Source organism: Acomys minous, assembly GCF_964271855.1.
Source record: "Acomys minous genome assembly, chromosome: 5".
In the NCBI taxonomy this organism is placed as follows: Eukaryota; Metazoa; Chordata; class Mammalia; order Rodentia; family Muridae; genus Acomys; species Acomys minous.
Window position 1 is genome coordinate 124907608 of NC_140494.1, and position 21529 is coordinate 124929136.

Sequence of the window (21529 nt, forward strand, 5' to 3'; positions counted from 1 at the left end):
ATGTGCTACCCTCTTCAGAGAAAGCCAGCGGCTGCGCCATCCTGGTCCCTGGTGGCAGGGGTGTTGATTAGGTTCTGTCAATTTAACACAAGCCAGGATAATTTGGCAAGAGGGAATTGACAAAATGCCTCCATCAGAGTGACCTGTAGACAAGTCTACAAGAAAATGTGGAGCATTTTCTTGATTAATGACTCGTGTGGGACGGACTGTACAGAAAAGCAGGCTGAGCAGCCCGTTAAGCAGTGCTCCCTCCTTGGCTTCCTCCTTGGGTTCCTGCCTCGAGGTTCCTACCTTGTCTTCTCTGTGGCCTGGGATATGTAAATCAGCTAAACTTTTTTCCTTCCCAAGTTGTTTTTGGCCATGGTCTTTGTCATGCCAATAGAAACCTAATTAAGGCAGAAGAAGGGTTTCTTAAGGAACCAGAGAGCCTCTGTGCATGGTGGCTTATGCCTTTAATCCCAGCATCTGGGGGAGAGAGGCAAGCGGATCTGGTCTACAGAGTGAGTCCAGCATAGCCAAGGCTACACAGAGAAACCCTGTTTCAAAAAACCAAAAACCAAAACTAAACAAAACCAGAGAGCCAAGGAATAATACCAAGTTCTCTAAGTGAGGGTCCCTTCTCAACAGCACTGAACTCATCCCCAAGGCAGAGACCATAAATACGTACACCTGCTGTGCCTGACACCCCTGCCCCCATGAGAACTTGGCTCCTGGCAGTAGACTGTGCTTGGGTTTCCTGCATCTCTCTGAGGTTCTATAGTTTGGTCAACAATTTTTAGCGATGGCAGCTCTTAGCATGGTGCCTTTACAGAAGAGAAGTTTGTAGACTCCAAACTGTGAGGATGAGTACAGAGTAGGATCCCAGCCCGCGAAGGGCCAGAGGTTTGCAGAAGAACCAAGACTCCTCCGATCTGCCTGGCCATTCCTGCAGACAGTGTCCTGAAGACTGATAATACTATCTTTAGTAGGAGGTCTGTCAGCTTGTAGGTAATCCTTGGGAAATAGGCCTTAAGCACCTCGGTCTGATTCAGAAAGTACCAGAAGGGGCTGCCATAGCCTGCAATGAGGTGGAGTCTCACTCTTCTCTCCTGGCCTGGAATTTGCCCAAGCTGACTTCAAACTCATGATAACTCCTCTGTCTCAACCTCACAGCACCGTATTTCAAGCACGGGACATCATATCTGTCATTTCTTTTTACTAAAAAAGTGTAGGTTACTACTTATGTGGCTCGGCTCTTGTAAGGGACCATAATCATTGAAATGTATGTGTGTTTTGATACATTCTTATTCTGTAGTGCACATAGGTCTGGAATTCACCATGTATTCTAGGGTGACCTTGAACTTAAATTAATCCTCCTGTTATACTTGGGAGAAAGGAAAAGGTAAGATGGGTCAGAGGCCCATACATTTTCATACTGGATTAACTATCCCTTTTTTAGGAGAGAGGCTGCAGGAGGCCAGTGCAGGGCTATGTGCAGTGTCTGTGTGACACTTAGCTATATTCTTTTTCTTTTTTTTAAATATTTATTTATTTATTTATTTATTTATTTATTTATTTATACAGTATTCTGCCCACATGTGTGCCTGCACACCAGAAAAGGACCAAGATCACATTACAGATGGTTGTGAGCCACCGTGTGGTTACTGGGAATTGAACTCAGGATCTTTGGAAGAACAGCCAGTGCTCTTAACCTCTGAGCCATCTCTCCAGCCCACTTAGCTATATTCTTAGAAGCCCTTGGCCTTCTTACAAACCGCTGAAGAAGCAGAGTTTGAGTCTGGTCCCTTAGACCGCCCGGCTACCCTGACACTGCGCATTTTCTTTTGAAGTAGTAGAGTCTTACCTGGAACTTGCTTTGTAGACCGCACTGGCCTCACTCAGATCTGCCTGCCTCTGCTGGAGTCACAGGCATGCGCCACCATTGCCTGGGTGGATGAGGAACAGGGTGATACATTCCTGCCCTGATGGGGAGTTTATAACAGGTGTCTCTCACTATCGCTGTGAAAGTCCTTTGAAGCAACAAAGGTATTTCCTGCCCAGTGTGGTGGCGCACACCTTGAATCCCAGCACTCAGGAAGCAGAGGCAGGTGGATCTCTGTGAGTTCCAGGCCAGTAAGGGCTATTACACACAGAAACCCTGTCTCAAAAATCCACCCCCCACCACCACCACCAAAAAAAGAAAGAAAAAAAGAAAAAAAAGTATTTCCATCTACTTTTTGTAGCTATGGAAACTGAAGGTAAAAGCTCCCTGACTGGGAACTGTCAAGACTGTTCTAGCAGGTGTTTGCCACTAATCCTGACATCCTGAGTTTTATCCTTGGGGTTCACACAGTGGAAGAAGGAAAACCAACTCCTTCCAGTTGTCCTCTGACATTCTCAAGTGCGCAGTGGCGCTTATCCACACACTCGTAAGTAGACGTCTTTTCAAAATCCCACAGAGGGGGATGGGCAAAGCATTTGCTTTGCAAGCACAAAGACCAGAGTTCAGAACCCGCATAAAAACTGGATGTCTGAGGCCAGGTGGTGGTGGCGCATGCCTTTAATCCCAGCACTTGGGAGGCAGAGGCAGGCAGATCGCTGTAAGTTCGAGGCCAGCCTGGTCTACAAAGTGAGTCCAGGACGGCCAAGGCTACACAGAGAAACCCTGTCTCGAAAAACAAAACAAAACAACAACAAAAAAAAACCAACAAAAAATTGGATGTCTGTATGGCAGTCCAGCTGTATCCCTAGCACTGAGGAGTCAGAAAGGGTGTCTCAGTGTAAGAAGGCTAGCTAGGAGGCTGGAGAGATGGTTCAGAGATTAAGACAAAATGCTTATACTCTATAGTAAATGTATACAGCGCTGTCTGCATGTACACCTGCATGCCAAAGGAGGGCACCAGATCTCATTATAGGTGGTTGTGAGCCACCGTGTGGTCCTGGAAATTGAACTCAGGACCTCTAGAAGAGCAGCCAGTGTTCTTGATCTCTGAGCCATCTTTCCAGGCCCCTCTTTTTTTTTTTTTTTAAAGAAGCCTAGCTAGAGGTGCTGAACCTACAAGCTCCTGGTTAAGCAAGAGACCTTGCCTCAATAAGTAAAACGGAAAGCAGTCAACAGCTAAGAGCACTTGCTAGCGCAGAAGACCTCACAGCCACTTGGACCTCCAGACACTCGCCTGACTTCTTGGGCACCTGCATGCACAGAATACACTTACATACACTTAGGCGCACACAGTTTTTAAAAGAAATTTTGTTTGCATTTGTTTTCAATACCACGAACATTGCTGATGCCTGTGGCAGGCAGAAGAGGGCATCAGGTCCCCTGGAACTGAAGTTGTCTGGCAGCATGTGGGTGCCATGAATCAAACACTGTCCTCTGCACGAGCATCAGGTGTTCATAATCGCGCAACTATCTCTCTAGCCCAGGCACACAGAACACACAAGGAAAGGAAGACGGCAATGCTGAGCACTAAAGGGTGTTTTGTTTTGCTTTTGAGACAGTCGTACTATGTAACCTAACTAACTGACCTGGAACTTGGTATGTAGACCAGGCTGGCCTCAGACTCACAGAGATCCACGTGCCTCAGGCTCCAGTGTGCTGGGGTCATACATGTGTGCCAACACACATATACACTCTCTCTCTCACTCTCCCCTCCCCCCAGTGGAGCCTGTACTTGGTGCAAGGTGGAGAGTAACGCTTAGTTTCTGTTCCTTCTAGTGTACTGTACAATCAGAGACCTGTGTGACTGAGCTGCTCAGGAGGAGTATCCAGGAATGGGTGTCCTCTCTCTCCCTGGTTGACTGTGCTGCTGTAGTCCTGGCTTCCCGAGACAGGGTCACGTGGGTCAGAGGCTTCTCTGACAGGTCTGTTTCTTTCTCAACTCAGATTCATGTTCCTGGAATCTGCAGCTCGTGTTCCGGAATCAGCTCTGCTCAGGGAAGCAAGCCTGGAGGAGAGATGCAAGGACTGCGCTCCCTGGTGTGTGCTTGCACATATATGTTGCACACTGATGGCTATAGTCAGGCATTTGGCACCTTCCTTGTCCTTTCAGGTCAGGATACTGGCTTGTGCTCACAGAAGATGGCAGCGCCTTTGTCCTTAACAGGAAACCTCAGGGTGACCCCTGAGCTGCTCTTTCCTGTGTCTGTAGGTGTGGCATATTATGTGGCCCCAGGAGGTTGCTTGCTTTCTTTATTTGGGTTTTGGTTGTTGGGATTTTTGTTTGTTTGTTTGTTTGTTTGAGACAATTTCAAGTAATAAGCCCAGGATGTCCTTGAATTTCCTATGTTAACTGCAGATGACCTTGGCCCCTGATGCTCCTGCCTTCTGGTGCTGGGCTTTCAGCCATGCCTCCCTCTTCCTCCTGCCTCTGTCCTGTGCCCTGTGTATTTGTTGCATTGTGTCTCTGGCCCTTGCTCTTGGACTGGTGGAAGGGAGGTGAGGTTTCACTGTTCCAGTCTCTAGGCTGGTGATAGCCGAGGCGCCATCTAGACCCTGAGGTTGGGGTGCCCTCTTATGGCGGAAAGGCTCAAAGACACTTGGATGTTTTCCTCTGGATCTTCCAGGACAGACTTGATCTGAACCTCTGCTGTCTGTACCTCGTGCTCCAAAGCTCTGAGTTGGGCAGTCAGTCACAGACGCAGACCACCTTCTGGATATGTGCATGCTTTGTCCTCTAGACATTACATAAACGGCTGTTGCTGGAGTCGCGGCTGTGAGTGGTAGGCTCCAGGAGAACCCAGTCACCAGCCACAGCTCGTGAGTGGAGGAGCTTCAGCCCCAGGAGCAGAGAGATGTGTATAAGTCCAAGTTCACTCAGATATAAAGAACTGATACAAAACTCAGGTTTCCATTAGACGATCAGGGTTGGTTACGTCTGCTCATGCCTCTAATCCCATTACTTGGTACGCAGAGGCAAAGGGATCTTCGCAAGTTTGCGGCTACCCCAGTTGGCACTGTTAGCATGAGGCCATCCGGGTAATAGACTAAGACTCTGGCTCAAGACAAGTAGAAGATTAAGCCAGTGGCCTCTGTTTCATTCTGCCTCACTGATTAAATGCCTGGGCAGCTTTAGTAAAGAGTGACCATGTGCTGTCTAACAATAGCTGGTATTCCCAGAGCTTATAATTCTTTGCTTTAGCTGCTGGAAGACTACGTGTCTACCCGGATGACGGACGTAGACACCCCGACAGTTGAAATATAGAGCGTCTCCTTCCAGCCTCCCCTTCTGTGATAGCACCACTAGGTGCTGTTAGTTTCATCTTTGCAGACCTTCCTGTTCGCCATAAAGCTCTAGGCTTGGTCAAGAGTTGCACACGGCAGGCCTGTAGGGGCCTGAGAGAGTGAGGCCAAGAGAGGCAGTAAGTAATAACTGGTTGGCAGGCCTCATGCTAAGCTGTTCTCAGCCCCTGCTGCTTGCCACAATGGGACCCCATGCAGCTTAATATTTTTTCTATAGAAAGACACTTAGAATTTAATGTGAAAATTCCTAATTTGTTGGTAACTAACCAAAGAAACAAACTAACAAAACAAAAAACCCTGAAGCCAAGCCAGGTGGGGGTGGTGCACACCTTTAATCCCAGCACTTAGATGGCAGAGGCAGGCGGACCTCTGAGTTTGAGGCCAGCCTGGCCAATAGAGCGAGTTCTAGGACAGCCAGGGCTACACAGAGAAACCCTGTCTCAGAAAACAAAACAAAACAAAAAGCAAACAAACAAACCTGGAAGTCATTGAGTGGGTTAAACCTGTATACACTTGTCGCTTTGCACCTGGAGATCAAAGAACTTTTAGTTTTCACTCTGTCCAGTGAAATCAGTGGACAAAAATCTTGCCTCTAAGTGTTCAGCTGTACCCAGCCTGTGCTTGACAGCCCCTGTACCTCCACAGCAACCTCTTTTTTTTTTTTTTTTTTTTTTGAGACAGGAGTTCTCTGTGTAGCCTTGGCTGTCCTGGACTCACTTTGTAGACCAGGCTGGCCTCGAACTCACAGTGAGCCACCTGCCTCTGCCTCCTGAGTGCTGGGATTAAAGGTGTGCGCCACCATGCCTGGCCCCCATCCTGCCCTTTAAACAATTGTATTATTGGGCCAGGTGTGATAGTGCACACCTTTAACCCAGAATTTGAAAGGCAGAGACAAGTCAGATCTCTGAGTTGGAGGCCAGCCTTGCTCAGGGGAAAAACTATATTATTGGCATTGGCATTGGCATTGTCAGCATCATCAGGTTTTTTGAGACAGGGTTTCTCTGGGTAGCCGTGGCTGTCCTGGATCTCCCTTCATAGACCAGGCTGGCCTCGAACTCACAGAGATCTGTCTGCCTCTGCCTCCTGAGTGCTGGGATTACAGGTGTGCACGGGTATGTGATTTAAGAACAAAAAAACAAACAAACAAAAGAATACACACACACTCACACACACACACACAAAAACCCAACCACAACAAAACTGTTTAGGGTGCATATAAGCACATGATTGATAGACTAGGAACCTGAAGCTGGGCAGGTTGTGTACTAGCAGCTGAGAGACAGGCTACAGATGACTTGGTAAAGGACAGAGAGTCAGCATTCTGCCCAGAAGGAAGAAAATGATGTATGCAGGGCAGAGCAGGGCATGATGGGGGAACTGTCAGGGGAACTTGAGATAAACTGGGGGTGAGCTGGAGTTACAACACAGGACCAGACTCTGGTATCTCAAGTTTTCCTCTTAAAGGTTAGTTTTATGAGTGTTTTGCTTGACTGTATGGCTGTGTACCTAATGTCCTAGAGGTTAGCAAAGTGCGTTAGATCTCCTGGAGCTGAGGCAGTTGTGAGCTGTTGTGTGGGTGCTAGGAATTGATCCCTGCTCTTCCGCAAAAGCAACAAGTGCTCTTAACCACAGAACCAACTTTCCAGCCCTTAGACTATTGTTTAAATATGCAAATTATGCATGAGTGTAATCTCATAAAAACTTAAAGCTTCATGATAGTCTTGGGTGTCCCGTCCTATGGAACATCGAACCAGGCTACACCTGAAAGGGGGTGGGGTAGAATTGGAGAGAAAAAGGAGACCGACACTTGGGCCTGTCCCCATTATAAACTGCTCAGGTGCTCCATGCACAGCTGCCACCCTCTGCTCCAGACAACGGCTCGGCTAAGGGGCTGCAGCTTGGGGCTGGGGGCACTGCTAGACTTTCTCTGGTTCCTTTGGGATTTGCAACTGTGACCCTGCATCGCCAGCGGGCAGTGTTAAAGCACCTCCTCACTGGAAAGTCGGGAAGGCACCTTGTCACAGCCATGTCTGTTTGCAGATTATGCTGTCTGCAAACAGCTCTCTTGGCTTCTTTTGTCTTCTGTGGCTTCTTCTACTTCTACTTCTTCTTCTTCTTCTTCTTCTTCTTCTTCTTCTCCTCCTCCTCCTCCTCCTCCTTCATTATTTGTTTGTTGTTGTTGTTTGAGATAGGGTTTCTCTATGTTATCTTTGCTGTCCTGGACTCACTTTGTAGACCAGGCTTGCCTCTGCCTCCCAGGTGTTTTTATTTTTTTGGTTTTTAGAGACGGGGTTTTTCTGTGTAGCCTTGGCTGTCCTGAACTTGATTTGTAGACCAGGCTGGCCTTGAACTCAGAGATCCACCTGCCTCTGCCTCTCAAGTGCTGGGATTAAAGGTATGTGCCACCACTACCCCACGTTTGTTTTGTTTTTGTTGTTTTGAAACAGAGTCTTATGTGGCCCAAGTGGGCTCCACAGTCATTCTGTAGCTGAGGATGACTGAACTGATCCTCCTGCCTCCACCACTCCAGCACTGGATTACAGGAGTGCACGCGACACTTGGTTTTGTGTGTAACTTTTGACCAAGACAGAGTATAATAATCATGGCAGTTCATGCTCTGTCTTATTGCTGAGGGCTGGTGTGGACTGGCCACATGGGTGAATGGTAGCCCAAGCCCATCTGAAAAGAGTAGGCCTTTAGAAAGGGCTTCATGGAATCCAGGCTAGCCTTAAATTTCATAAATGACCAAAGATGATCCTGAACATCTGATCTTGCTGCCTCCACCTCCCCAGCGCTGAGATTACAAGCAGTTGCGATCACTTCATCTGGTTCATCTGGTTGTCCTGAGTGGCTTTTCTCTGAGCAAAGCAATCAACATCTTGGGGAATTCAGCTGTGCCCTCTTTCAAAACGATTAACCCAGCTGTACTTGTTGGCTGTTATTTATTTTGGGGTTTTCCTTTCCTTTTTAAAAAATTTCAAAAAGATTTATTTATTTATTTTGAGTGCTCTGTCTGCATGTACACCTGCAGGCCAGAAGAGGGCATCAGATCACCTTATAGATGGCTGTGAGCCACCATGTGGATGCTAGGAATTGAACTCAGGAGCTTTTAACCACTGAGCCATCTCTCCAGTCCTATTTTTGGGTCCCCCCACCCCCATCCTCTCTGTCTTACCCCCCTTCTCCTTTTTGCCTGAAGGCTGAACATTGGGCCTCTGTCCATCCACTGAATGCGCTTGGTTCTGCTGTCTCTGTAGTTATGAAGGGTTCTAGACACCCTCATAGACGCTGTGGAAATGGCTGATTGATGGGCTCCCAGCCCCCTGCCTCACTTCCCACCTGCTTTTAACATCCACCTACTAATAGAGTTCTGCTGGGAAGCTAGGAAATTTTAGAAGGATCCCTGTTGGTACAGGGAAGTCAAGTGATCTGTATTTGCCAGGAGCAAAGAGATCCCCAGAGATTGGTTTGTGGCCTCCAGGGTCTTTCAGGCTTTGAAGCTGGTTTCTGTGCCTCTCTCAGGGCAGGGCCCAGTGGGAACAAACACACACTGGTAACTAGTTCTCAAAGGGCACAGATAAAGTGGAAAATATGTCTGATGCGTATGCATGGACACAGACGCGCGCACGTACACTTACACACACGCACACATTCTCTCTCTCTCTCTCTCTCTCTCATAGTTACTGTGCTTCGCATTCTTAAGACCTTTTCCCATGAAGTCCCACAGTCCTAAACAGCAGGAAGGGCAGCAGAGTCATGGGGGTGAACGGAGGCCCCTTCCCTGTGGAAGCCCCACCCCGCTGTGCTCCCCCACTGCTCCCCCCCTCCCCCCCCACTGCTTTCAGAGGAGGAAATTGCTGAACAATGTGGCAGATCAGAGAATGGGCACAGTGCCTGGAGCCCAGGGCCAGGCCGGGTCTTCAGCAGGCCCTGGACTCTGACCTCTGACTGCCCTGCTGGTCCTGGGCGGTCATATGTTCAGGCCTCCTTATTGGCAGGAGAGCTCCCTTGGGGAGCAAGTCCTTCCCTTCCTTCAGTTTGTCCCCCGCATGGGGTAGCCACCAGCGTCTTCCTCCCCTCCTGCCCTTCTCACCATGTCAAGGTCGAATTTCCTTCTAGACAGAGCCTGTTCTCTCACTAGGGTTATGGAAGTACTCAGAGAGACATGCGGTAGTAACCACGTCACTTGCAGCTTCCTTGGGCCGGGAGGGTGGTGGGAACCACAGCTGGTGTTCTTCCTGTTGGTCTAAAATTGTCTTCTGCCCAGGGGACCAGAATCCTGCTCTCAGCCCTGACTCCTGGTCACTTTCAGTTTCAGAGTTCAGTGCCTAACCTCTCGGAACTTTTGCTTCATAACTGGTGTGGTGACACACACCTCTCTTGTTGTGGTACTTAGATTGTCAGGCAGGGTGATTAATAGAGCCCAAGAGTTCCCGGGCAGCCTGGATTTCATAGTGAGAACCCACCTCAAAGTTAAAGCCTTCTTGGTGGTGCACACCTGTGACCTCACACTTGAAATGGGGAGGAGGTTGATAAAAGTCAGTGCTTGCTACATAATAAGTTCAAGGCCAACCTCAGATGAATAAAGACTTTTAAAAATAAATTTTAGGGCCCTGGAGACATGGCTCAGAGGTTAATAGCACTGGCTGCTCTTCCAAAGGTCCTGAGTTCAATTCCCAGCAACCACATGGTAGCTCACAGCCATATAATGAGATCTGGTGCCCTCTTCTGGCCTGCAGACAACACATGTGGGCAGAATACTATACAAATAAATAAGTAAATAAATCTTTTATAAGTGGATTTTAGAGTTAGGGGTGTGGCCCAATTGGTAGAATGTTTGCCTAGCATGCAGGAAGCCCTGGGTTTAACCCCTAGTACTGCAGAAACCAGGTGTGTGCCTGTAATCCCACACTGGGGCTGGGGGGAGCTGAGGGGAGCTGGGAGCCAGCACAGGAGGATCAGGAGTTCAAGGTCAAAGGATTTAATTACACAGTAATTCCTTTTTTCTTTTTTCAGTCTTGAAGCTTTCATTCCAAAAGGCCTGAACAAAGAGCTGGTTTTCAGTATGGAGCTGCTGGCCTGGGCCCTCTGCCGCTGAGGAGCTAGCCTTGGGTAGGGCAGGCAGAGGGGATACAAGTGCTAGGATGAGCAGACACCCTTAAAAGTCTGGTTTTGTGAAAGTGTATTCTTCCTCTTAGCATCTTCAGCCTGACTCTGTGTTGCATCAGTAAGTGTCCATCTGAGACTCAGCCACCAATTCCCTCGATTTCCACACAAGACAGACAGATCAGAAATGGCTTCAGGCCAGGCTCCGTGGCTCGCACCTGTAATCACAGCACTCAGGAGGCAGAGGCGGGTGGATTGCTGTGAGTTCAAAGCCAGCCTGGCCTACAAAGTCCAGGACAGCCAGGACTACGCAGAGAAACCCTGTCTCAAAAAAAAAAAAAAAAAAAAATAAATAAATAAAAATAAAAATGGAAAAAGGGGCCTGGAGACATGGCTCAGAGGTTAAGAGCACTGACTGCTCTTCCAGGGGTCCTGAGTTCAATTCCCAGCAGCCACATGGTGGCTCACAACCTGCAGCTTGTACATGCAAATAAAGCACTGTATACATAATTTTTTTAATAAAAAAAAAAAAAAAGAAAGGCCTTCAGAAGACCTGACTAACTTAGTCACACAGCTGCAAGCAGACCAGCTTAGATCTGTCTTACCATGTTGGATCTAACCCAGGGCCTCACACATGCTAAGCCAACATTTTACTGTAGACCCCACCACAGCCCTATTTTACTTTAGTTAGTTGAAATTTAACTAGCTGGGGCAGTTGTGCAGGGCAGTGTGAGTAGAGGAGGGTGGCTCCTGTCTTTGTGACGTTTCCCCCTGACGCATGAAGATGGTAACTTCCTACAGTGCAGGCCATGGCAGATGCTTCTCACTCATCTCATGTGAATCTAGACAACCTTGGATGCAAATTCTGATTTCATCTGCTAGTTTTGAAATTGAACAAATACATTTCTTTCTGGATAGATCCTTAATAAATATTAACAGCAATTCTCTTTACTATTAGATAAAAATTAGCTGGGCGGTGGTGGTGCACGCCTTTAATCCCAGCACTCGAGAGACAGAGGCAGGTGGATTGTTGTGAGTTCGAGGCTAGCCTGGTCTACAAAGTGAGTCCAGGACAGCCAAGGCTACACAGAGAAACTCAGTCTCGAAAAACAAAAACAAACAAAAAAAAGTGATTTACGAGCTGGGGAGACATCTTAGTTAATAAAGTACTTGCCTTGCCAGTGCCAGGACCTGAGTGTGATTTAAAAAAAAAAAAAATACTGCTGGTTTGTTCCAGCTGTGTGAAGGTGGGGCTCCCAGGCAGTCTGGCTTACTTGGTGAGTTCCAGGTCAGTGGAAGACCCTGTCTCAATCAATCACTAAAGTAGCTGACACCTGGGGACTATGACCGCAGGCTGTCCTCTGACTTCTGGACGTCTGCACTGCCCACCCACCCCCCAAATGTAACTGCACACACACATGAGTATGTACGTACCCATACATACCATCCAACTGCACACAGACACACAAAAATGCTTAGTAAATGGTTAGTGTTAGTGACACAGTGTGCTCTCAGTATTTGCTAGTTGACTGGTCAGAAAGCGCCCTTTAGACCACAGGGTCACTTGCTCATGGTGGGCCGGCAAAGCTGAGGCACTCTCTGCTGGGGCTCGGTCGGTGGAGCTGGCCTTAAGGGCTAATGTAAGAACTTGAAAGAGCAGGTATGGATGGTTAAGGATGCCGAGGTAGAGGATGGCCTCGAACTCACAGAGATCCACTTGCCTCACCGCCTTACCAGTTCTGGGATTAAAGGTGTGTGCCAACCCCTCAGCACCACCCCCCAACCCCCTGGCTGGGGACTTGTTTTGTTAGGGCGAGTTCCAGACAGGGTTTCTCTGTGTGGCCCTAGCTGTCCTGGAGCAAACTATGTAGAACAGTCTGCTTCTGCCTCCCCAGTGCAGGGGCCTAAAGGTGTTCGAAGGTGTTCGTCACCGCACCCAGCAAAGTGGAGGATTTTAAAGTGAGCCAGAGTAAGAGGCCAGTTTTGAGCATCTGATGAAATCCAGGACAGTTCTTTGACCACTACAGCTTTTGTTGACTAAAACTGTAGTTAGTTTCTAGCTCCACCCTTCCTTCTACCCTCTCTCCGTATCTCACCCCCCCCCCCCCACGACCTAAAGCTAAAATCTTGTCTTGCTATGGAACCGTTAGGCCCTGAGCCGGCGCAGATAGGCACACTTGTGGGTTGGGGCTGTACTGGAATGGTGACACCTCTGCACTCTGGCGTGCACCCACCCTCTTTTCAAACGGCCTCTCCCACTTGTTACTTTCTCTGCAGTGTCCTTCAGACTGACCACTTACCTCATATTGCGATGGCCTCTTTGTGACATCCAAGGTAGGTAGGCGCGTCGCCTAGCCCATGTGGAGTATTCCTGGACTCCCAGCCGTGCCAGACGCACAGAGTTAGTAGCTGCTTACTGAACTCTGACTAAGTGAGTGGATGATTTGAGGTGACCACTGTGGTCTGAGAGTGCATTTCCTCCCCCCCCCTTCCTTAGCCTCTTGCGTGTCTCTTATGTCTTCTTCTTTGAGATAGGTTTCACTGTGTAGACTTGGCTGTCTTGGAACTTGCTTAGTACGCCAAGCTGGCCTTCAGCTCCCAGAGATCCACCTGTCCCTGCCTCCTGGGTGCTAGGACAAAGGGTTACACGATCTCCATTGATTTCAGTCGAAGTTGATCAGGCACAGAAGGTTGAAGCGTGTGGTCCTGGGAGTGTGGCTGGGATTTGAGGGGTGTGTACATTCTTGACTGACCTTTTGGCACTAATCTGTGATTAGAGGACTAGTCAAAACAGGGAATGCACGAAGAGCCTTGCATGATCGATTGAAGTAGCGTGCATTGATTGTGACCAGAAGCAACTGTCAACAAGCTAGAGAGGAGCCTATGATCGTGACCTACAAAAACTGGGCTTCAAATGACAGTGTGCTTGGCCAGTCGGGGTGGGGGTGGGGCGCGGGAAGGACAGACGCGGACTAACTTGAGATTGTCTCCAAAATGGAGAGATTATTTTCACCTGGCCGTGGGGGCCAGCAAGGTGGCTGGGGCAGTAAAGGTGCGTGCTGTCATTTGATAGATTATTAATTTGCATTATGAGTCAAGGGAAAAGATCTGTGGAGTTAGATTCATACTGGAAGCGGTGCTAATTTAGGAGTAGCATTCGTAAGTTTCAGGTTTTATTCTGTTTAATGACATACACTCTCCGGGTTTACAACTAGTACCATCCTGTTTGGCTACACACAAAAAGCAGCAAGTGCCCAGTGTGGTGGGGCACACCTGTGTTCCCAGCACGCTGTGGAAGGTTAGGAAGTGAAGGCAGGAGAACCAGGGCCTCAAGGTCATCCTTCAGTGACTTTGCGACCAGCCTGTGTACATGGAAAAACCGAAAAACGGAATTGAAGACTGGCTGTAGCCAAACCTGAGCCCAAGGCTTCCAGACCTCTTCACCCGCTCTCCAAGGCTCCCGCCCCCCTTCCCAAGATGCTAGCCTGCCCCTGCTACGCCTGCGCCTAGGCGGGGCGGTGCTTTGCCCTTTGTTGTGGGCCCCAGTTTCCCAGGACACCAAGCGGCCCTGGGGGGTGGGGCTATGCAGATGAGGCACTCGGGGGCGGGGCGGCTGCGCGGCGGCGGCCGGGGAGGGTCAGTTGGAGGCAGGCGCTCGCTGAGGCAAGAGGAGGGTTCCCGGCCCGCGGCCTGACAGGGACTTAGCCCGCAGAGACCGGCCCGCGCGCGCGACCCCACACCCACCCACTCGTCCACCTACCCACTCCCCGCGCCGCCTCCTCCCACCCTGAGCAGAGCCACCGAGGATGATAAACACCCAGGACAGGTAACGGCCCGGCGCAGGCTCCCCGCCCCCATCCTCCCTCCGCAGCTCCAGAGGCCTCCTCCCCCTCCCCCCACCCTAGCAGCTAGCCCCGGGCACCCAGGGGCCTCCATCCGCTCCCACTGTCCCCCTTCGCCACTCCTGCTACCCCAGCCCTGAAATTGGGCCTCCTTCCGTCCTTTAGCCCCCTTCCTCCAGCCCGGCCCATCCCCCTCATCTGGGCTTCCTCCTCGCCCAACCCCCCCCCCAAACCTGGACCTAGCCTTCCAGTCAGTCGCCCCTTTTCTTAAGCCCAGCGGAACGGTTCCCAGTTCCCTACACTGGGCTTTCTCCCCACAGATTCCCCTAATTGGTTCTTACCTTCCCTAAATCTTTCTTACTCCTTCACAAGTCACTTGATAGCTTTAAATCCGTTCTCTAGTGAAAACTGCACCCCAGCCAGACTCTTTTCTCTGCCAGGCTCTCACCAAAAGCAAGCTCCATCCGACCCCTATCCTCTCCTCCTACCCTCCTTTGGATGCCCAGTCACCCCTTGGTCCTCCTTTCCTTCCGCACCCCTCCCCAATTAGGCCCCATTTTCCCATCTGGGAACCTCATTCCTTTTCTTTCTCAAACACCGTGGACTCCATTTCTGCCTCCATCCTGTTTTCCCAGTGATGTCGCCAACACTATGTACTCCTGCCCTTTAAACACTACAAAGTCTCAGTTGAAACTCATCTTCTCATCTTAATCCCCCATTTTAAAATCATTACATCACACAGTTTAGCCTATCTCCTTTCCTGGGAAGATCTACCCCTTTTCAATTAACCCCAGGGCCTTCAGAATATAGACACTGGGCCTTTGGAAGTTACCTATCTCAAGACCCAATCCTAGTTTCCCTAAGGATTTGAAGAGGGAGTCTGCACATCCTTTTGAATTGCTATGGGTTTCTTAACTTTTTTTTTTTTCTCTTCAAAACAGGGTTTCTCTGTGTAGCCCTGAAACTCTGTATACCAGGCTGGTTTTGAACTCACAGAGGTTCGCCTGCCTTTGCTTCCCAAGTGTGTCACCACTGTCTGGTACTCTCTTTGGTTTTTCGAGGACAAGATTTCTCTGTGTGTATCCTTCGCTGTAGATCAAGCTGGCCTTGAACTCACAGAAAGATATCCTCCTGCTTTTACCTCCCAGTGCTGTGACTAAACGCGTGCGCCACCACCCTACTGGGTTTCTTAACTTTAAACCAAAGTAGGCAGAAATCATCCCTTTAGTTTCCTTTCTTGTTTCCACTTTCCTAGCTGTCCATATTTCTGCCTAGACAGATGCTCTTCTCCAGGACTTCATCCTTTTTCTATACCACTTCTTTTTGTATTAACATGGCTTCCACTAGCAATTTGGATTGATTCCTTATACCCCCTTCCTCTGTAGGACTTATTGCTGAACCCTCCAGAACTTGTTGAAACCCATTGAGTCTGCATACTGCATCCTTTGTCCTCACATTGGACTTTTATGGCCTCTGACCTTGAGCGAGCTGACCCGTTCCTAAAACTGCCACAATCCCTCCAAAACCAGACATGACTTGTTACAAGTGTCATCTTCCTTGTTGCTGTTCACATAGGGCCCTGCCCTATGGTTTCTGTCAAAGCTTGGCCCCCTTTTTACTAACTGGTCTTGACACTTTCTCCTTTCTGCTTGTTTAGCAGCACTGTCATTTCTCCAACTGTGTTTTCCTCACATTTCAGTGTATCTTAATCCTAGCTTCATGTTTTTTAAAAAAAAGCTAGTTATTTGTTCTCTCCCTTCACAGATTACTCCAGATGGCCCAGGTAGAGCCTGGTGAATGGTAGCATTTTTAAAGCTCTCCAGTTAATTCTCATGTGGCGCCTAAGTTGAAAACTACTTTCATGTTAAGATGGACTTAGTCTTTCCCATCCCATCCTGCCTTCATTGCCAGCCTCTCCTTTATTGACAAGGGCTTCATCCTCAGGGACTTCTTGGTCTTCCTCAGTTAAGAAGGAAACTCTTAGCCTGGTGCATGAGCTTAATCCCAACACTCGGGAAGCAGAGGCAGGTGGATCTTTCGAGTTCAAGGCCAGCCTCATCTACAGAGGTAGTTCCATGACAGCCAGGACTACACATACACAGAGAAACCTGGTCTTTCAAAAAAAAAAAAAAAAAAAAACCAACAACAACAAAAAACAAGACAACCAAACAAACAAACAAACAAAAAGAAAAACGAAACTCTTATTTACATCATACCTTTATGGCTTCATTTTTAGCCATTTTCTTTCCCTATTAATTCTTTTCATATAGGCAACTTAACTCCCCGTTTTCTGGTTTATTAAGGTTGTCTGAGCCATTATCACTAACCTATCAAACCCTCATTGCCTACAGTCCCATCCTGCTGCTTCCTTTTCCTTTTCAGAGATTTCCCATAGGTTTCCCCATTGCGCTCCATTCTTTGATTCCATCTTCTTTAACTCAGTCCCGTCACAGCTCAGGAGGTGGAGGTGGGTGTACCCTTGGAGGCTGCAGGATACAGGAGGTGCTGCTGTGGTCTGGAAGGCTGTGTGTGCTGAGGATGGAGGGCATGTGAGATGGGGCCTTCCAGCTGTCATTCTCAGGAGTCCTTTGGATTGATTGGGTCTAGGCGCCAAGTCCTTTGCAGCTTGAGCCATAGATTTGAGTATTTGAGACCAACACTTAGGGCCTTTCACAAACTGAGTGTGAGCTATTTGAGTTTTAATTGTGCCTCACTTAGCCAGTGTGCTTACATATAAAAAGGGGGTTGAGTTAGCTTAACTTGGAAGGTTACTTCCAGCTGCCTAAGTGGCAAAACAGGCTTGCTTGTCTCCGGGGCCCTTGCTTTAGTGTGTTGGTAATTTGAGGGGCTTGGCTGAGTGAGGCAGGTGGAGGGAGGAGTGAGCTGGCTTGCCAGGGCCTGGGCAAGAGCTGGTCCTTGGATCAGGATCTTCTCCTTTAGCCTGGGGGTGGGGTGGGGTGTACAGGGTGTCTGGTTTCTTTGCTTTATGCCAATCTTGTTTCCATAGTATGCTTCCCAGCCTCCTCTGCTGGCCCTTAAGTTTATGAAAGGAATCCTGTTGGAGTCTTAGCTGGGTGATTCTGATAACAGCCGGATGTTCTTCCCAGGCAGTGTTGGTGTTTTTAATGTGCAGTGTAGGGAGCTGGCTGAGTGTTTAGTTCCCACTGGGTGGGGGCTGGGCTTTCCTGCTTCCCTGGCTCCAGTGAAAAATTCAGGAGAGGGAGGCCTGTTTTCCTGGAAGAAATAGTTGCAGAAGAGCTGCCAGTGTTCTGAAAACAAGGCTTTTCCTTTCTAGCAGTCAGATTAGTGTCTCCACAGTGTCAGACTTCCTGGTGGTGGGCAGTGAAGAAGAGCAAGCACAAGACCCCTTTATTATATGTTTTGAACAATAGGTTTAAATCTAAGAGGAAATCAAATTTTGTGACCTTTCTCTGCCTGGATTTGTATGGGCCAGGGACATATAAAATATGTCTGTGGCGTTGGTACTGTATGATGGCCCAGTATGTGGAGTACAGCCAACACTGGCTTGGTTAGCCATACTATAGTCAATCTGTGTGATAGGCCTTAGGGAGAAACATCAGGTTCTACAGGTGTTTTTTAGGGATAGGGAGTACTCAAGAGAACTTCAGGGGTTTCCTCTAGTTTCTTCACTGCATGGTTTCCTCTGTAGTGGAATTTCTGTCTCTTCCCAAATAACGGCTTTGTTAATTCCCCTTTCTCATCAGCTTTGCTTGTTGAATGTGGGGCGGTAGACTGACAGCTAGTATAGTCAGAAACACCCCTACATTGAGCTAGGCTTTAGAACGCAATGGGGGCTAATAATAGCAATCCCCATTCTGCCAATAAATCCAAATTTAGCCCTAGAGCTGTGCATATATATGAAGGAGACTAAGGAATAGGACAGAGGCATGTTACAAACAAGTATTTTTGGGAAAAGCCATTCATTCTATTTTGAACCAGTGTGCAGTGGTTAGATTTGGAAGGCTCACTGAAAGCGATAGGGCTGGGCATGGTGACCCAGGCCTTTAATCCCAGTACCTAGGAGGCAGCATCAGACAGACCAGGCCAGCCTAGTCTGTATAGTGAGTTTGAGACCAGCCAAGGCTACATGGTCAATAAGACTGTCTGCAAACTGCAACAATGGATAAAAAAAGAAAAAAAAATCACAGGAAGGAAGTTATAGAGCAGACTGTAATGGCTTGTAGATGAGCAAGAATTTTGTTGTTTGAACAAGACAGTTTTCTGCAAGCAACAGCAGCATAAATGCCTTGTGTAAGAGAAGCTTTAAGAAAAATTCCTAGGCCCTTTGATACTATATAAACAATGATGTAATCCTGCCCTCGGGGGAGGCTGGACTGTGTGAAGAGCTAACAGTATAAACAGTATAAACTGAAGACTTGAAAATGTAAAAATATCTTAAAGTACAGTACAGTATGGTTGCTTAGCAATACCTAGCAAGCACAGGTGCCAATACAGTTGTGCCTGCAGATGTACCACTGTTAGTTGTAACATCTGTTAGTGTGCAAACATCAGGGGCACACATATTCTGGCTGCCATCAGTTAGAGTTCTCTTTCTTGTAGAAAATCAACCAGAACCCATTTTTGCTTTCAGTCTATGATTCAGAGTGGTGATGTCATTTCTTATAATCATACTGATTAAGTAGACTCCCTTTGGAACATGTAACAGCCCTGGTGAGGTGACTTAGTGACTAATGCCTGGCACCATACATGGCCTGCCTCTCAGATACAGAGAGGAATCAACAGTTGGAAATCACTCTCTATGGTCACCTTATTTTGAACATGGCTGACACCACCTACCTTTCTTCTTACATCCTTTTTGCTAAGTGTGCTTGTAGCTCTGGACTAGTCTTGTTTTCTGTAAGGTTTTTTGGTTTCTCTGTGTAGCCTTGGCTGTCCTGGACTTTGTAGACCAGACTGGCCTCAAATTCAGAGATCTGCGTCCCTGGGATTACAAGTGCACACCTCCACACCTGGCTGCTTTACATAAAGCTTGCTCATTAGAGATACTCCTAATGCTCGGGTACAAGCAGCTTGTTTTGAATTGAGGGTGCCTTGGGTATTGTGTGAAGCAGGACCTGAGACAAGAGTGGGTCAGAAGAAGTGGGGGAATGAGTGGAGAATGCCCGGAGTGTGATGGCCAGTGGGGATGAAAGGGGGCAGGCCTGAGTGAGGAGGCCGCTGTGCTGGAGTGAAAAACCCAACTATCAGAGTCAGAACTCCAAGTATTTGTTAGGTTAGGTTAGGTTAGGTTGTGCTTTGAGCAAACTGAAAGGGGAAATGACAGTCATCTGGAAGTTTTTTGCTTTGTTTTGAGACAGGGTTTCACACCCTTAAGTCATTACGTAGCTTGGGCCAGCACTGAACTCAAGAACAGTCTCCTGCTTCAGCCTCCAGAGACCTGGGGCTAATAAATGAGTCACTTGTTGAATTTTTCCTTTTCCTTGTAGTACTGGGGCTCACTCAGACACATGGCCTTTACATTCTCAGCAGGTGAGAGCTTCATCTCCAGCCCTGGAAGTCCTTTACCAAGATATTTGATAGCTCTTGTATAGTGGCGTACACTTGTAATCCCAGCACTCAGGGAAGCAAAGGTAGGCAGATCTCTGTGAGTTTGAGGCCAGCCAGAGCTACAGTGTGAGTCCAGGACAGCCAAGCTACACAGAGAAAACCTGTGTGAAAAAACCAAAAAAAAAAAAAAGAAAGAAAGAAAGAAAAAAGTTCAAGTTATCCTCTGTATATGGTGAGTCTGAGGCCATCAAGAGCTAAGTGAAACCCAATTTCTTTTTTTTTTTTTTTTAAGATTTATTTATCAATATGTATATAGTGCTCTGCCTGTATAGACACCCACAGGCCAGAAGAGGGCACCAGATCTCATTATAGACGGCTGTGAGCCACCATGTGGTTGCTGGGAATTGAACTCAGGACCTCTGGAAGAGCAGTCAGTGCTCTTAATCACTGAGCCATCTCTCCAGCCTGTGAAACCCTATTTCAACACACACGAGGGTGGGGGTGGAGGGAGGGAAGGTTAATTATTCTAATTAGTAAATGCTGTCAAGTTCTAAAAATCTGATTTGAATGATGAAAATTTGAGTTAGCATCAACATTCCCATGTATATACATCTGCTACATACACAGCCTGTTGGTAGTCATCATGTGAAACTGTGCTTGCTAACAACATTTCAGACAGTAACTTCCCAGACACATGGCTGGAGAATCGAACCCTGTGCATAACTGCACAACTAGGCAGGCACTCTCACTCAGCTGTAGCCTAGCCCTCATACATGTGCGAATTATCAGCAGCACGTGAACTGCATGTGTGTGATGGGAGGTGTGTATTCAGGGGCAGGTCTCCTAGCAGCTGAGGAAACAGGCTCTGACATTATGCTCCCATGGATGTGGACACCTGACACCTTCCTTTCCAGTATGGTCTATTTGTTCTTCTCAAAAGCAGGACTGGGTCAGCTGGATGTGTGGGTGAAGTATAACACATCCCACTTTTCTTTTCTTTCTCCTCGAGACAGGGTTTCTCTGTGTAACCTTGGCTGTCCTGGATTCACTTTGTAGGCCAGGCTGTCCTCAAACTCAGTGATCCACCTGCCTCTACCTCTCAAGTGCTGGAATTAAAGGTGTGCTCCACCACACTGAGCACACATTCAACTTTTCTTAACCCATCTTTAGCCTCAAACTTCTTAAAAATGTTTGTTACAGCCGGACCCCAGCACTCGGGAGGCAGAGGCAGGAGGATCGCTGTAAGTTCCAGGCCAGCCTGGTCTACAAAGGAAGTCCAGGACAGCTAAGGCTACACAGAGAAACCCTGTCTCCAAAAACAACAACAACAAAAAGTTACATATATTTATTGTATGCATGTGCATAGTGTATGAAGGTCAAAAGCTTGTTCGTTTTCCATGTGAGATCAGGTGACTGAACTCAGGTCATCAGGCTTAGTGATAAGTTTTTACCTTGTGGGCCTTATCTCTCTTCTCAAGCTAGAATGAATTTAAATCACTTTGGTGTAAAGGATTTAGTCATTTCTGCCCCCTAGTGGAGTGACTAAAATCTGTGGAAGGATTGGCAAAAGCTGAAATAAAACCAAATTGAATATGAAATTTTATGTACCTTTAATGTAAGAAGCCATATTCCCAAGCTGAGTGGTGGTGGTACAGGCCTTTAATTCCAGCACCCAAGTGGCAGGGGCAGGTGATCTCTTGAGTTTGAGGACAGTGTGGTCTACAGATCCAAGTTCCAGAACAGCCAGGGCCACACAGAGAAACCCTGTCTTGAAGAACCGAGAAGGGATCCCATTCTCCTGTCTTGTACTTAAATTCTTTCAAATTCTTTC

The 21529-nt window shown here is 47.9% G+C and overlaps 1 long non-coding RNA gene across 1 annotated transcript; it reads left to right on the forward strand.

Annotated features, from left to right (window-relative positions):
- Positions 1 to 16506: 16506 nt before the first annotated feature.
- On the forward strand, positions 16507 to 21002 carry LOC311597883. The gene is made up of 2 exons (XR_014779387.1): positions 16507 to 16636; positions 19638 to 21002. It is a non-coding gene; the product is annotated as an uncharacterized lncRNA (long non-coding RNA).
- The last annotated feature ends 527 nt before the right edge of the window (positions 21003 to 21529 follow it).